Raw genomic sequence first — 18,100 nt, 5'->3', positions numbered from 1 at the left:
AAAGTATCCTGTGTTACCTCACCACCACCATACAAATCAGGTATAGGAAATTGCGACCCCATGGACTGTAGCCTGCCAGGCTCCTCTGTCCATGGGATTCTTCAGGCAAGAATAGTGGAGTGGGTAGCCACTCCCTTCTCCAGGGGATCTTGCGGACGCAGGAATAGAACCAAAGTCTTCTGTATTGCTGAAGAAGTCTTCTGCATTGCAAAGTCAGAGCTGGTAAAGAATCCGCCTTCACTGTGGGATACCTGGGTCTGATCTCTGCCTGGGAAGATCCCTGGAGAAGGGAAAGGCTACCCACTCCAGTATTCTGGCCTGGAGAATTCCATGGACTGTATAGTCCATGGGGTCACAAAGAGTTGGACATGAATGAGCAACGTTCACTCACTCACTCACTTCTGCATTGCAAGCGGATTCTTTATCATCTGAGCCACCAGGGAAGCCCATAGGAAATTAGTACTATGCATTTCTACCATCTACTACTAACATCCATTTACAGTCTGCAAATTTCCCAGATTTTCACATTCTTTATAATGAAAGGTTAACACCCAGACATTCCCATTGTGTTCATTTATCATGTTTCTCTAAAGTATCCTTCAGTTCCTTCATCTCTCTTGGATTTTCATAACCTTGACACTTTTGAAGATGATGGGCCAGTTATTTTCTAGAGTGTTCCTCAATTTGCATCAGTTTGCATTTGTCTGATGTTTCCTGGTGATTAGATTTAGGTCATGGGTCCTTGTCAGAAATATCATAGATGTGATTCTGATTTCTTCTCATTGCATTCTGTTTGGTGGTACACAATTTCAATTCATTTTCTGATGATATTTACCTTAGTTACTTGATTAAAGTGATGGCTATTAGACTTTCCTTCTGTAAAGTTACTTTTTTCTTTGTAATTAATAACTATTATTTGGAGAGAAATTTTGAGATTATATAAATTCACTGTTTCTTATTAAATTTTCCATTTATTATTGTTTTTTTCATTTATCCTTTCCATTTGTTTGGGTATGGGGTTCATGAATTCCTATTTTATTAATGGGTTATATCCAGTACGATTATTATTATGATGCTCAAAATGTCTCAGAGTGGGTCCATGGAAGCCCTTTCAGGGTTCCTTCTGTGTCCTTTTGACATTTCTTGAGCTCTTCCATGCTTTCTGGTACAACAGGATGTGCCAGGCTCATCTTACATTTTCTCTGCCCTGCCTCTGGAATCAGTTATTTCTTTAAGGAGCTCTAATTTCTTTTCTTTATTTATTTTTTTCAGTGGAATATGGTATTTAGAAATCAAGATCTGAGTACTGGGTGTGCTCATTGCTCCTGAGGTGTCACTGCTTCCAGACCCACTCAATGGACACAGCTAGGGACTGTGTATGTGTTTAGATTTGAGTCTCTGTTGATTCTAATATTTAGCTGTACACACTGAAAACCATGAGTTCACACTGATATCTCCAATTCCAGTCCGACACCATAGAATTTATTCTAATTTTCTTACATTCTATGTTTGTAGCTCTCTGCTTTAATGGTGAGAAACCTGATTCCTACTATCTATACTGCTTCATGTATGTAATCTATTTCTCTGTCTATGGGACCGTTTTCCCTCACCATTGCTACTCCACTCCCTGTGTGGACACCTTCCCCCTCCTGCTTGAGCCCTGACACCCACGCTGGCACCTGCCACTGCTCTGGCTTGATAGATGTCCCTCACCCTGCTGGGCTCAGAAACCCAGGTGGGCCACATTCCTACACACATGGCCTCCTTATCCTGCTCAGACGCAGACACTTTGTTCTGGGCTGCTCCTCTCAGGCCTCCACGAATGACGTCCTCACCCGGCCCTGGCTCTGGTACCTGCACTGCTGACCTTCTTGCCCCACTCAGTCTCCAGAATCACATATTGGGCCGGGTCACCAGCCCTTCTCTTTCTCTTGGGAATGCCTTGCTCACTGAACTTGGACTCCAGCCAACCATCTTGGACTGTTCCCCTTTGTCCCCACTTCCATCCCTATCCACCCCAACATGGGGATTCTTTCCTTTCCTCGCTAAGACTCCAACACCCCACTCTGGGATACTTCAAATTCCGTCATCCATGGCTTTTGGATTGAATTGTTCAGGAAGGAATAGGAAGAAGAAAACATACTGAGGCTTTACTGTACTTTATTATTATTTTTGAATTAACTTTTATTGCAGTATAGTTGCTTTACAATGCTGTGTTATTTTCTACTGTACAGTAAAGTGGATCAGCTGTAAGTATACATATGTCCCCTCTCTTCTGGATTTCCTTTCCGTTTAGGTCACCAGAGAGCACTGAGGAGGGTTCCCTGAGGTCTACAGTAGGTTCTCATTAGCTATCTATTCTATGCATAGTATCAAGTCAACTTACTTATCCACAAGACCAGTAGGTTCACTTTTACCATATGTTTAGGAAGAATACAAAGGCATTTCCATTTTTATCATGAAGCTTGAACCATATATTGTCCTAAAATAATAATGTCTTTGTTGTACATATATCAAATTCCTAGAGGCATTCAGAATGCTTTTTCCTGCTGAAGAGAAATTTGACTTATATGGTTAGATAGAAGCATTTTTTCTCAGTTCTCTGAGACTCCTTGATTTTTAAATCCACACGATATCATTACCTTGATATTTTTTGGTGTGTGTCATAGTTGGATTTTATCTCTGCCTTTCCTGCGTGGTTCTCACCCTCACTAGACCCACTAATGTCTCAGATTCATGTCCTGAGGGCTTTTCCCTTCTTCAGTGCTCAGATCTGTGGGCTCGGGTCATCGCTTTAGAGGCAGCACCTATGAACCTAAGATGCAAAGGAAGAAGCTGCTTGTAAGTGTCAGATGAAAGCATCAGAAAGCAAGATTTGGAAGCAAGCTTGCTGAATGAATTTTCTGTTTCCGTGAGCTACATATGATTGAAATTGGAGAGGAGGGAGAGAATTTTGAAGGATTGAAGAAAGAGGAAGCAGAGGGAAACCCTCAGATGTGGGTTGGAGGGAGGGTGATGACATGACGTTTTTGAGGGAGCACCAGGGAACCATGAGTAGGTGGACTCAGCTGTCCCTCTTGTCACCGTAACCAGTGGCCAGTGGGCAGCTTATCATCCCTGAGTGTCTGGGTCAAAATGGCTCACGTCTGGGCCCTGGAGATTCTGTCTAGTATCTTTCCCTGTCCCAGTCATAGCTCACTGCTGCAGGTCATGGGCCACTGTAAGGAGACTAAGGAAACTGTAACCTTCCTGGGGTTGCCATGGTGATGTAAAGAGCGCCTTGCCTCTTGATTATGACAGGGCCAAGTGGGGTCAACACAGAACCAGTGGGAAATTGCCCCTTGGAACAGGACAGTGGTAAACTCATGCTCCCTGTTATGTTATTGTTATTGTAGTAGGTGCACGTGGAAACTAAAATATTAGTACAGAATGTTATAGCAGAAATAATAAAATTCCCCCAACCCAGTTCTGTTAGTGTTATAAAATCATAATTCTAAATAAGAAAGAAACACCTCAATTCATTAATTAACCAACTTTAAATTGTATTTATTGATGTGTGATTGAAGATGGGAGGAGAAGGGGATGACAGACGATGAGATGGTTGGATGGCATCACTGATGCGATGGACATGAGTTTGAGTAGGCTCCGGGAGTTGGTGATGGACAGGGAAGCCTAGCGTGCTGCACTCCCTGGTGTTGCAAAGAGTTAGATATGACTGAGCTGCTGAACTGATTGATGTTTTAGTAAAACACATAGGATGAAATTCACCTGTTACTCAAGGGGCTTCTCTGATGGCTCAGCAGTAAAGAATCTGCTTGTGAAGCAAGAGATGCAGGAGACTCAGGTTCTAGACCTGGCTGGGAAGATTCCCTGGAGGAGGAAATGGCAACCCATTCCAGTATTGTTGCCTGGAAAACTCCATGGACAGAGGATGGGCTACAGTCTATAGGGTCACAAAGAGTTGGACATGACTGAGCATGGGAGCACACATACAGTTTTTAAAAATTGAGGTATAGTTGGTTTATAATATTGCATAAGTTGCAGGTGTTCACAAGTTTTGTATTCTATTCAGTTATTATGAAACATTGTATATATTCCTTGTGTTATACGATATATCCTTGTAGCTTTTTTTAAACCACCATACATAGTAGTTTATATCTCTTAATCCCCCACCCCTACTTTGCCTCTCTTTCCCTCTCCTTACTGGTAACCACTAGTTTGTTTTCTGTATCTTCAAGTCTGTTTCTTTTTTGCTATATCCACTAGTTTTATTTTTTATCCACTAGTTTTCACATATAATTGATATCATATAGTATGTGTCTTTTCCTGTTTGACTTATTTCACCAATACTATCTTCTGAGTCCATCTGAATTGTTGCAGATGGCAAAATTTCATTCTTTTTTATGGCTGAGTAGTATTCATGTGTGTGTGTGTGTGTGTGTGTGTGTGTGTGTCTATGGCACATCTTCTGTATCCATTCATTTGTTGATGGGTACTTACGTTGCTTCCATATCTTGGCTGCTGTAAATAATACTGCTCTGAACATTGGGATGCATGTATCTTTTTGAATTAGTGTTTTTGTTTTCCTCAGATACATACCCAGAAGAGGAATTACTGGATCATATATTAGTTGCTAGTATTAGTATTTTTAGGAACCCATACTGTTCTCCACAGTGGCTGCATGAATTTATATTCTCACCAACAGTGTAAGAGGGTTCCCTTTTCTCCACATCCTCACCAACATTTGCTGTTTGTGGTCTTTTTGACGATAGCCTTTCTAATAGGAGTGAGGTGATATCCCATTGTGGTTTTGATTTACATTTCTTTTTAGCATTTTTTTCATGAGACTTTTGGCTATCTGTGTGTCTTCTTGAGAAAATGTCTGTTTAGGTCTTCAGCCCATTTTAAAAATTAGGTTGTTCGTTTTGATATTGAGTTGTATGAGCTGCTTATATATTTTGCTTATATATTTTTAACATTTATCAGTCATATCATTTGTAAGTATTTTCTCTCATTCTATAGATTGTCCTTTTGTTTTGTCCATGGTTTCCTTTGCTGTACAAAAACTTTAAAGTTGAATTAGGTCTCAATTTGTTTATTTTTGCTTTTGTTGCCTTTGCCTTATCAGACAGGTCTAAAAATTATTACAGTTTATGTCAAAGTGTGTTCTGCCTGTGTTTTCTTCTAGGAGTACGTTGCTTTTAGTCTACATTTAGGTCTTTAATAATGTTTTGAGTCTGTTTTTGTTTATGGTGTGAGAAAATGTTCTAATTTCGTTCTTTCATGTGTAACTGTTCAGTTTTCCCAGAATCACTTATTAAAGAAACTATTTTTTCTCCATTGTACATTCCTGCCTCCCTTATTGCAGATTAATTGACCGTAAGTGTGTGAGTCATCTTCTGGGCTCTTTATTCTGTTGCATTGCTCTATGTGTCTATTTTTGGACCAGTACCATACTATTTTGATTAATATAATTTTCCAGTATGTTCTGAAGTCAAGAAGCATGATACCTTCAGCTGTTTTGTTCTTTCTCAAGATTGTTTTGGGTATTTGGGAGGTCTTGTGTTTCCATACAAATTTTTAAATTGTTCTAATTCTGTGAAAAAATTGGAGTTTTGCTAGAGACTGTGTAGAATCTGTAGATTGCCTTGGGTAGTACGATCATCTTAGCCATATTAATTTTTCTAGTCCATGAACACAGTGTATCTTTCCATCTGTTTGTGTCATCTTCAGTTTCTTTCATCAGTGTCTTACAATTTTCTGAGTACAAGTTTTATGTGTGTGTGTGTTTTAAATCTCCTTAGGTAAGTTTATTCCTAGGTATTTTGATAGGCATTACATGGAAACTCTAGGTCATTTGAGTAATATGAATATTTTTACATTAATTTTTCTATTTCTAGAATGTAGGATGTCTTTCCCTTAATTTTATCTTCTTTAATATCTTTCATTAAATTTATTCTTAATTATTTTATTCTTTTTTGATACTATTATAAATGGGATTGTTTTCTTAATTTTCTTTTCAGAAGAAAACAGAATTATGTTTAGCATTTCTTGTCAGAGCATCTTTCTCTTGCTGATTTCCAACTTTCTTTGTCTGAGACTTCTAACATTTTAGTTATAATGTGTCTTGAGGATAATACTTGGGTTTATCCTGCTTGAGGTCCTTTGACCTTCTTGTGTCTGGATGCCCATATGTCTCTTCTCCATAGACACTGGATATTTTCAGCTCTTATGCTTTATTTCTAGGGGATTGCAACCAAGTCTCAGGTCTGTTTTAGAATCTGCTGTCAGATCAAGGTTGTGTGCCCTGTCTCCACAAAGACCAATAGGGGCTTATTCCCTGTGGGTTCTGTGCTGGCAGGACTCCTTACTGTGCCTAGTAGGGGCTGGCTCTGAATCACAGGCACATCAGGGTCCACTTCTGGGACTGGAGTCTCTGGGCCTATTACCTGAGGCACGGGTGAGCTTGACTCTCCCCAGGTCCTTTGGTGTATGATACTGATGGAAGGACGAAGCCAAGTGGGGCTGTTGCCAAGTTCTCATGCGCACAGAACTGTTTCCAGGTCTGTGGCTAGGATGCAAGTCATTGAGTCAGCCACCTGGCTACAGGCCTGCCTTCTGAAATTTACCCATTTGGTCTTGTACTCCACTGTGTTTCATAACCTCCTACCTGGATCCAAAGCCTCCCAGGAATGTACTTTTGTTCTGGGGAGGGGGCTGCCAAATTATTGTTGCTGAAGGGGATACAAGAGGACCTCCTATTTTGCTGTCTTACTGATATTACTCTTTTCTCTCTTTTTTTCTAAGCTCTGACTTTTCACTCTCAAGTCTGGTTTATTTTCAACGTTTCCTTCCAGCAATATTTTGAGTATTTTGTTTTAGCAATCATGTTCCTTAATTCCATTAATTCTGTTCTCTGTTTATTCCTCTTTCAGAAATATCATCTTATTGTCTGGAAACAGTGCTTTCCAAAAGATACTAATTATACATTAAATAATTGTACAATTCTTTAAAATTTTTTCCTTGGATTAAATAGTCCCTTCAAGTAATTTTCTATTAGTTTATCTTTGTCTTTTTTATGGTCTTTCTGATTTTCTTCAAATATCTGTTAATCCCTCATTATATATTTATTTTTAAAAAGTAAAGGCTGTGTTGATTAATGAGTAGGTAGGTGTGTTTCCTCTGTCAGTGCAAAACTGGATGAGGGCTGAGAGCACAGTTACCTATGTGAGCAGGACTGTATATGTTAGAAACCTTCACTTTAGGTTGTGCAAGTAGGAACCGTCTGACCTTTGACAGTCTTATGTTTAGGGTACCAACCTCTGTGAAAGCCCCAGCCTGCACCCATCAGATTACTCATTTTCTTCAGAGAATATTTATGTGGCTGCAACCTTCCCCGGTGGCTTAGATGATAAAGAATCTGCTTACAATGCAGGAGACCTAGGTTCAAGGGAAGATCTCCTGGGGAACAGAATGGCTACCCACTACAGTATTCTTGCCTGAAGAATTCCATGGACAGAGAAGCCTGGAGGGCTACAGTCCACGGGGTTGCAAAGATTTGGACACAACTGAGTGACTAGACTAACAGTTTCACTTTCAACCTTGGTAGTTGAAAGTGCATCACTGCACAGTTCTCAACCAATGACCTTAATTTCTGTCCTTCTTGCTCATGTCTGGATTTCTGCTGATTTCAGTGAGTTCTTCCATGAAGATAGCCATCTACCTTAACTGCATTCTTTGGTGCATGCTCTGAGTAGTACATTTCTGCTCTAGTGTATCATACTTGCCTTCTATCTTTAGGAAATTTATTAGAAACATTAGTCTACTGGTATTCTTTCCTACAAAATCTCAGCACTGGGGGGAGTGTAGTCCCTTTCTAATTGCTACTACAATCTATTTTAAGATTAGGAAGATAAACATGTGCATTTAGCCTGACATTTTGAACTAGAAGAAATTTATTCATTTAATTTCATAATTGATGGAGTATCTCTTTAAATTTTTCAACAGTATGTAGAGGTTATATTTTATAAAACTGCTTGAACTTCAGCATATATTTCTGTTTCCACATAAGCAAGAATTCTTAGTTGGGTATAAAATTCAGGACATGTTGCTCTGTATCCTATTTCAGAAGAGAATTTGAGGCCAGCCTAGATGTTCTTCCTTACATTTGCAAGGCACCTGTCTATCATGTGTCTCTGCTTAACAGTACATGTGAGATTTTTTAACCTCTCTTAATTATTCAAAAATGTTAGCATGGTAACACTAGGTATGGCTCTCTTCTTAAATTATCCTGGAATGAAATTATGTTCACTTCTATAAACTGGGCATGTAGTAGGTACACATTAATATTAAGTCATGGATGAATAAACCATTCAGTTTCTGCTCACTTTACAGTTTTCTTTTTTTATGTTTTTGGTATTCCTTCTTTTTCTGTTATTCTGGTTTCATTCTCATGATCTGCTATAGTTCTTTATCTTTTTGTCTTTGATTTGATAAATACATTTTTGTTACTTATTATTTCCAGTGTGGGTTCAAATTCTCTTACTGCATTCTAATATCTTTGCATCTTTCCTCAAGTTATCATTTTCATCTCACTCTGCCACCGACCTTGATCTTGATCTTCCTTCTTATGGTTTTCTGTACTGTTCCACAAAGGCTATCTCTAGATCATCTAATGAGGATGCCCATTTAATCATTTTATGTGATTTTATTAGTAAATCATTTTCAGAGGTACCTATTCCCCTACCAAAAGTCTTAGTATTACTTTCCCTTGTTCTGTAGTGATTTTTTAAAAAAATAAATATCATTTCTTTACCCTTCTGTTTTCTCACCTTCAAAAGGATCTAAATCGATTCAATATTCATCTACAGAAAGGTCAGATCTTGGCTTCACAGCCTGTCCACTTTGGTGCTGACCACATCTCCTTCTCAGGGGTGGTTGTATGTGCCCTGCCCTAATGCCAAATCTGGTTTTATTGAGGTTTATTCTATGGCACTTCTTGTCTTGAGCTGGGATGCTTCTCTTCCTTTCATATTTAACCTGGTAGGCACCTGGTACCCTTCCACTGAGTTTCTAGTTTTTGCTGTCATATCCTTGATGTTTCAGTTGAGGTACTTTCATTATTCACAATTTAATACACTCATGGTATCTTCCCCACTTCAAACTCCTATATCTTCTCCTGAGCTGTTATTTAGTAGTTATAGTCTTCAATTGTGTGTATAAAATGACCACTAACTTAATATGTACAACCATACACATAGTAGCCTAGAGTCAGAAGCCAAGTGTTCATTGATGGCTGAGTGGGTAAACAAGATGTGGTATATCCATACAATAATTGTGTATGGCTTTAAAAAGGAAGAAAATTCTGACATAGGCTACAACATGATTGAGCCTTGTAGGCATTTTCCTAAGTGAAATAATCCAGTTACTAAAGGATTAATACTGTATGATTCACATACAGTAGAATGATAGTTGCCAGGGGCTGGGGGGAGGGGAGAAAGAAGTTATTTTCTAACAGCTACAGAATTTTAGTTTGGAAAGAAAAAAGTTCTGGAAATGGATGGTGGTGATAATTATACAAGAATGGGAATGTTCTTAATGCCACTGAACTATATAAATTTTAAATTTTATGTTAAGTACATTTTGCCATGGTTTTTAAAAAGACCACTAATTTAGGTATCAGAAGATGTTCTATGGCAAACTCATAAAGTGGTACCCATGCTTCAAAGATCTGGTTGGCCTTTTGTTGGAAACTAGGAGATAGACAGTATAGGAAGAGGAAAATGACCCTCCAACTTCCTCAACTTCCCCCTCAACTTCCATTTGGTATCAATGGACCAATTTTTAAACATAGGTCATTCATTTTTAAGGTAATGCCTTGACTTCCCTGATAGCTCAGTTGGTAAAGAACCTACCTACAATGCAAGGGACCCTGGTTCGATTCCTGGGCCAGGAAGATCTGCTGGAGAAGGCTTACCCACTCCAGTACTCTTGGGCTTCCCTTTGCGGCTCACCTGGTAAAGAATCCACCTGCAATGTGGGAGACCTAGGTTCAATCCCTGGGTTGAGAAGATCCCTGGAGAAGGGAAAGGCTACCCACTCCAGTATTCTGGCCTGGAGAATTCCATGGATTGCATAGTCCATGGGGTTGCAAAGAGTCAGACACGACTGAGCGACTTTCCCTTTCACTTCACTTTCACTTGACCATTAACTTTGGTTTTAGTGTTGAGAGGTTTTTTTATTTTTTGGATTGTGTCTTCAGAGTTATTTCCATGAAACTATGGGAAAGGCCGTTTATACTAGAATCTCCTTTTTCTGTCATAAGTTTGATGATTCATGGTGCTACACTATATTTGACATTGGAATAATTTATGGAAAAATCTAGGCTACGGGGTTATGAAATATTTTAGGACTTTCTCTTCCCTAAATAAAGAAGCTGTGAATTTGTACTCAGCTTCTAGTTGCCAAGTAGATTGAAGAAACCCAACATAACTATTACTGACTTAGACCATTACTTCTGTGATGAACCATGGAGAGACACAGGTGAAATAGAAGGCATACTCCTAACATGTATAATATCATATATGAAACTAATTTCCAGTCCAGGTTCGGTGCATGACACTGAATGCTTGGGGCTGGTGCACTGGGATGACCCAGAGGGATGGTATGGGGAGGGAGGAGGGAGGGGGGTTCAGGATGGGGAACACGTGTGTACCTGTGGCAGGTTCATGTTGATGTATGGCAAAACCAATACAACATTGTAAAGTAATTAACCTCCAATTAAAATAAATAAATTTATATTAAAATGAGATGCTAGAACTCAAAGCAAACATTTACTTTTCAGTGTGATAAGGGTGTACTACCCTTTCTCCTAAAAAGCAAGTATTCTGAAATGGAAAAAGCATAACTAAAGTAATTTTTTAAAAATATATTCATTTTTGGCTGCATCAGCATTCAAGCTTCTTTCTAGTTGTAGCCCATGGGGACTCAGTATTTGTGACTCATAGGCTTAGTTGCCCATGCCATGTGGGATCTTAGTTCCCAGACCATGGGTCAAACCTGCATCCCCTGCATTGGAAGGAGTATCCTTAACCACTGAACCACCAGGGAAATCCCCAACTAGAATCGTCTGAGTGGATTTTATTGTGGATTTTATTGTGGATTCTGTGGGCAGATGGTTGATTATCTCTAAATCTGTGAGGAAAGTAACATACTACACATATATGGGTTTTAATTCCCATTCAGTCAGTTCTTTGTCAACCCATGTTTCAAAAGTACAGTAAAGTACCTGTTATTTAAGGCGACGTTCACAAAGTAGACCTGTGAGTACAGAGACACACACACAACAAGTTTTCATGTTTGGTGATTCAAAGACTCATATAAATTTTTGCTATTCTCTGTATTCTCCTGCCTTCCAAATATCATCTTTATGTTTTTACTAGAAATGAACTACTGGGACCTCTGCGGGTAAGAATTATAAACTGCCCAGGAAGGGAATTTGAATAATGATTCTGATTCTTACTGCTCTTTGAAGACCCTTTTCTTGGATTGAAAGCTCTTTCATACAGCTCCGTATTAGTCTATGTATATCTCTATTATTTCACCTTCAAATTGTTTCCAATTACTCATGTCTCGTTTCTCCCCATAGATTTCAAACTCCTTGAGAGTTGCGACTTTCTGTTGCATTTCCGTGTCTGTACTATCCTGCACAATACCTGATCACAGCAGGTACCCAGTGTTTGTTGAATTAAATTGAGGCCATTACATTAACTTAGTGTTCTCAGCCTTCTCTCCTTTTGCCTGATTTGAAAGAGGATTATCACTATCCTATGCAAAGCTAAAAGAGTATGAATCAGATGCTTCAAACAATCTTAGGGGTGCTGGAATAATTTTTCATGAGTTGGGAATGCATTTAGAATGTTTCAAAGACCACTAGGCAGATGATATCATTTTCTTTTTGGTCTCAGATGCTCCAGGAGAGCTTCTGAGCATGTAGATTCATCTTACCTCTAGACGGTCACATTTCAGACCTTCACCGTCATAATATTGGCACTGTCTATTTGCATTGTGACTTTTCATTAATGAAACCCTATTGGATCAAGTTCAGCCAGAAGCATCTAATTCTCAGTTCTGCCCTCTTTTTATCAGTTTTATGGTGAGATTGTTGAGTCTTGACACTGAGGAAGATTCAAGAGGCTTCGATTCCCTTTTTTCCAGTTGCTCTCCTTGCAGAATAGAAGATTTTGACAAGAATGAGTATGAACTCATGTTTGGTGACACAGTTATGAGGAGTGATTTCTAAGCGAGTGGACTGAGATGGGCTGAGATTCAGAATGTTGTTTTTAGGAAAGGGGCTAAGCCTTTAAGGACAGTGAAGCCTGACGTGTTGCAGTTCATAGGGCCACAAACAGTCAGACATGATTTAGTGACTGAACAGCAATAAAACTGTAAAAACAAATAGTAATAAGGCAATTTTTCCTTTGCCTTCTTTCAATATGAAGCAAATATTAAACCCACTGAGGAGTGCAAAAACAAACAAACAAACAAAACCCCAGAAAACCTCCAGCAATCTATGTGTTGAATGTACAAAAGTATGATGTGAAAGAACTCAGTGTCAGCTAAGAAATAATTTGTTTTGTCAATACCTGAAGTAAGAAGGGCCAGAAAAATAGAATCCAACCTTGTAGTGTCTAGCAAATATGTTAGAGGAATTTACTACTGAATTGGAGGTAGAAACTTCCATAAATCCAGCCTCCCAGCCTTTTCAACATCATATTGACTAAACAGACTCAACTTAGAGGAGTGAGTCAGTTGCTTCTGAGAATGCAGTTTAGGGAGGGAGCCAGTACAATCATAGAGACAAGGATTATTTATTGCATGCCATTGTGCATGCCATGAAATGACTATTGACCAGGGAAGGGGCACATATTCTATCAACAACTTAAATAGAGAGGCAGGAAAGGGTGAAGGTCAGACACAAAGAGGGAAATAATCCTTTTCTGCTGGAGAACACTGGGATCTAGTAAATGAAAAGATGAAAACTTCAGATCATTGTCATGTAGATGGTACAGAGTGAACAATGAGGATGTACAGAGTGAACAATGAGGATATACAGAGCTCTGTGACACAAGCTAGGAAAATCAGTCTTACTGTGAGATTAGAAATATCTGCAAAGGCATCTTCAAAACCAGACTCCAACCAGAAGAGAAGGGCATAGCTATAAAAAGAAAAATAGATTAACATGGTCAAGGAAAAGATTGCTCTTAAGGTGGTCTTAGTGTAAAGAACCCACCTACATGCAAAGATGGGCTCGATAAAGGACAGAAATGGTATGGACCTAACAGAAGCAGAAGATATTAAGAAGAGGTGGTAAGTACACATAGAAGAACTGTACAAAAAGATCTTCATGACCCAGAAAATCACCATGGTGTGATCACTCACCTAGAGACATCCTGGAATGTGAAATCAAGTGGGCCTTAGAAAGCATCACTACGAACAAAGCTAGTGGAGGTGATGGAATTCCAGTGGAGCTATTTCAAATTCTGAAAGATGATGCTGTGAAAGTGCTGCACTCAATATGCCAGCAAATTTGGAAAACTCAGCAGTGGCCACAGGACTGGAAATGGTCAGTTATCATTCCAATCCCGAAGAAAGGCAATGCCAAAGAATGCTCAAACTACCACACAATTGCATTCATCTCACATGCTAGTAAAGTAATGCTCAAACTTCTCCAAGCCAGTCTTCAGCAATATGTGAACCATGAAATTCCAGATGTTCAAGCTGGTTTTAGAAAAGGCAGAGGAACCAGAGATCAAATTGCCAACATCCACTGGATCATCAAAAAAGCAAAAGAGTTCCAGAAAAACATCTATTTCTGCTTTATTGACTATGCCAAAGCCTTTGACTGTGTGGATCACAATAAACTGTGGAAAAATTCTGAAAGAGATGGGAATACCAGACCACCTGACCTGCCTCTTGAGAAATCTGTATGTAGGTCAGGAAGCAACAGTTAGAACTGGACATGGAATAACAGATTGGTTCCAAATAGGAAAAGGAGTATGTCAAGGTTGTATACTGTCACCCTGCTTATTTAACTTATATGCAGAGTACATCATGAGAAATGCTGGGCTGGAAGAAGCACAAGCTGGAATCAAGTTTGCCAGGAGAAATATTAATAACCTCAGATATGCAGATGACACCACCCTTATGGCAGAAAGTGAAGAGGAACTCAAAAGCCTCTTGATGAAAGTGAAAGAGGAGAGTGAAAAAGTTGGCTTAAAGCTCAACATTCAGAAAACGAAGATCATGGCATCTGGTCCATCACTTCATGGGAAATAGATGGGAAACAGTGGAAACAGTGTCAGGCTTTTATGTTTTGGGGCTCCAAAATCACTGCAGATGGTGATTGCAGCCGTGAAATTAAAATTCACGGCTCCTTGGAAGGAAAGTTATGACCAACCTAGATAGCATATTGAAAAGCAGAGCCATTACTTTGCCAACCAAGGTCTGTCTTGTCAAGGCTATGGTTTTTCCAGCGGTCATGTATCAATGTGAGAGTTGGACTGTGAAGAAAGCTGAGCGCCGAAGAATTGATGCTTTTGAACTGTGGTGTTGGAGAAGACTCTTGAAAGTCCCTTGGACTGCAAGGAGATCCAACCAGTCCATTCTAAAGGAGATCAGCCCTGGGTGTTCATTGGAAGGACTGATGCTGAAGCAGAAACTCCAATACTTTGGCCACCTCATGCAAAGAGTTGACTCATTGGAAAAGACCCTGATGCTGGGAGGGATTGGGGGCAGGAGGAAAAGGGGACGATAGAGGATGAGATGGCTGGATGGCATCACTGACTCGATGGACGTGAGCTTGAGTAAACTCCGGCAGTTGGTGATGGACAGGGTGGCCTGGCGTGCTGCAATTCATGGGGTCGCAAAGAATCGGACACGACTGAGCGACTGAACTGAACTGAACTGAACCAATGCAGGAGACAAAAGAGATGCAGCTTTGATCCCTGGGTCAGGAAGATAACTTGAAGGAGGGCACAGCAACCCCCTCCAGTATTCTTGCCTGGAGAATCTCATGGACAGAGGAGCCTGGCAGACTGCAGCCCATAGGATTACACAGAGTTGGACATGACTGAAGTGACTTAGCATGCCCACATGCAAGAGAAGGGGCTATTGTTGAGGGTTTAAAGGAAGTGGGAATGCAAGGATTCAGAATTCAGTTGGTTTACCCATTCTGTACAGGGGTTAAAGATGGAGCAACTGGGAGCTTTTAGCTATTCAGCTCCTTGGAAAAGCCTGTTCTTTGAAGAGCAAGACTTCATTGGGCCACATCTGGCCTGTGCAGGGATGTTTCAAGGCAACAGTGTGTTCTGTGATGGCTGGCCACCTGATTCTCTATGTCTCATAGGCCTCTTTCCTCACCCTATCAATCATCCAACCAGGACTTACTGATCAGTTCCCCTGCATCGTTACCTAGGATCATAACATCCCTTCCTGCATCTTGCTATTGTTGTCAATGTAAACCTTAAGACACTAGGCACATTTCAAACTTGTTTTAGTTTTCTTCTTTAGCGCTTTCTGCGAGCACTCCAAGAAGTTCCCTCACATGGACATTTGTTACCTTTGCCCAAGAATAGTTTTAAAATGATTCATTTGCATTACTCTTCCTTGTATATACATTGAGCTACTGTTGTGTAGCCAGATTTGTTGGAGAATAGGGAGGTAGAAGTAAGACAAAGGAAGCCAAGATCCAGTGTGGGAGATAGACAATGATAGTAGAGTTTGATAAATGTTCTCATGGAAGTTGGTAGATGATGCAGAGAGGAGGGGAACTTCTGAGAATACTAGGAAGACTTCTTGGAAGAGATAATGTCAGAGCTGGTTTTGAAGGACAAGTATGAGGTAGGTGAAGATGGAAGAGAAGGGTGTGTAGAGAGAGCCACTCACATTAATTTAACCGTTGATCATGAGCATCTGGTAAGTACCAGCCATTGTTCAAAGCTCTGGTGAAACAGTACCTGCCTTCATAAATCTTACTTTCTAGTTGAGGAGTGGGATTGGGGAGACAGCCAACATCATTTAAATCAATAGCTGATATAGTTTTAAAGAAAGGTACTGTGGAGAAAATAGAAATAGCACAAGATGGAGACTGACTAGGGTGGGGCAGGTGTCAGAGAATGGATGCTGGCATTCTAGCTAGAAGGGCTGGGAAAGGTTTCTCAGACATAACCTCAATGATGGTAAGATAGCCTGTAGGAAGAATATTCTAGGTAAGCAGGATGCAGTGGCATATTTGAAGGGGGTGGAGAAAGCCAATGGGCTGGAGTACAGTGGACTGTGGAGAGGGGTATATCCCATGTATATAAGGGGATGAGGTAAAAAACAGGAATTTGACCAGAACAGGCCTTGTAGACCATGGTCAGACTTGGGATTTTATTCTGAAATCAATGAGAAGCTTTGGAATGTTTGGTGAGAAGGAAGATTGATGCTTTTTGAAGATTGCTGTGGTTGTCACGTGGCCAAATTGGATGTTGGGGGCAAGAATGAAAACAGAGTGATCAGCTGGAAGGCCACATTGGGGTCCAGGGCAGATGTGATGGTGTCTTGATTAGAACTGGAACAATGCAAGAAGAGGGGAATGGGTCAGGCTCGGGGTGCATTTTGGAGGCAGTGCAAGCAAGAGTTGATGACTGAGTGGGGAGAAATAAAGGTAGGAGTCGGAGATGATCCTTGAATTTTGGCAAAAGCACAAAGGCAGACCTGGAGAGCAGGCTTATGGACATGGAGAGGGGAAGGGGCCAGGGGGCGGGAGCAGGAAGAAGAGGCTGGGAGAATGGAGAGAATAGCATGGAGACATATACACTAACATATATAAAATAGATAGCCGGTGGGAATTTGCTGTACGACTCAGGGAACTCAAACTGGGGCCCTGTGACAGCCTAGAAGGGTGGGATGCAGTGGAGATGGGAGGGAGGCTTGGGAGGGAGGCTTGGGAATGAGCCTATGGCTATGGCTAATCCATATTGATGAATGGCAGAAACCAACACAACATTGTAATTATCCTTCAATTAAAAATAAATTAAGAAAAAAAAAAAAGCAGGAGGCTTTAGGGACCAGTGAGCAGCCAGTTTAGGGTATTGAATACAATACTAACTTTGGAATCACAAAAATCTATTTGAATCCTGACTTTGTCACTTCCCAGCTGTGTGTTCTTGGACAAGAGGACTTTCTCTGAGTGCTGGTGTCCTTAAGGAGACATTATTTATGTCCTCTCAGGATTACTGTAGAAGTTCAATAAGCTAATATATGTCAGCTTTCATAGTTTCTGGCATGTGATAAGTACTGAGTAAACAGTAGCTCTTATAACCTCAGGTTTAAAACTGTGTTTTGTTCTCACAAAGATTTGTACATTACAATACAGATATGCACATATTACATCGGGTTTTCTCAAGTCTTAGCATGTGTTTCAGTCAGAGCATAGGGAAGGAGAAATTAGCTCTCTAAGACTGCTGGTCATTTACTGCAAACATTCTTTCTGTTTGTATAATTGAATATTCCCCCTCATTCTTCCATCTTGTCTTGCTCGCCTTTATTTCTTTGATTGGTAATGATTGACCTTATCTGGAATTGAAATGTTGTGCATTGAACACTAATAGGTGTGTTCTTTTTATCAGCTGGGGGTAGAAAGCCCGAGCTGAACACATCTTAGCTCTCCTGGGGCTGAGGTTAATTCACAGAAGAGAAATAGTCCTTTTTTCTTTTTTTAATCCATGGTTAAGCAATAGCTTATAAAGGCAGTACAGTGAGGAAAGATGAGACGATTAAGTGATTAAAGCAGAGTGGGAGAGAGGGCTACTACTGGGCCTTGGCAGGTTGGAAAGTGTTGTTCTCCAGAAGACTGGACTCAGCATACACCGAGGGCTAGTGCAGACGCACTGCATGGTGGGACGAGGGCAAAGTCGAAAAGTTATGTTTTAGACCTAGAAGGAGTTTGCCAGGGCAATGGGGTGGGGCATAGACCGAGGAGACTGAAAAGAGGGCTCAGGCACAAGGACAACGGACGCAGGGACAAGAGGGCAGTTCATCCCAACCTGATGATCCT

Source organism: Ovis aries, chromosome 2 (assembly GCF_016772045.2).
Source record: "Ovis aries strain OAR_USU_Benz2616 breed Rambouillet chromosome 2, ARS-UI_Ramb_v3.0, whole genome shotgun sequence".
NCBI lineage: Eukaryota > Metazoa > Chordata > Mammalia > Artiodactyla > Bovidae > Ovis > Ovis aries.
The sequence above is the reverse complement of the archived record's forward strand: the minus strand, read 5'-3'. Positions refer to the sequence as shown.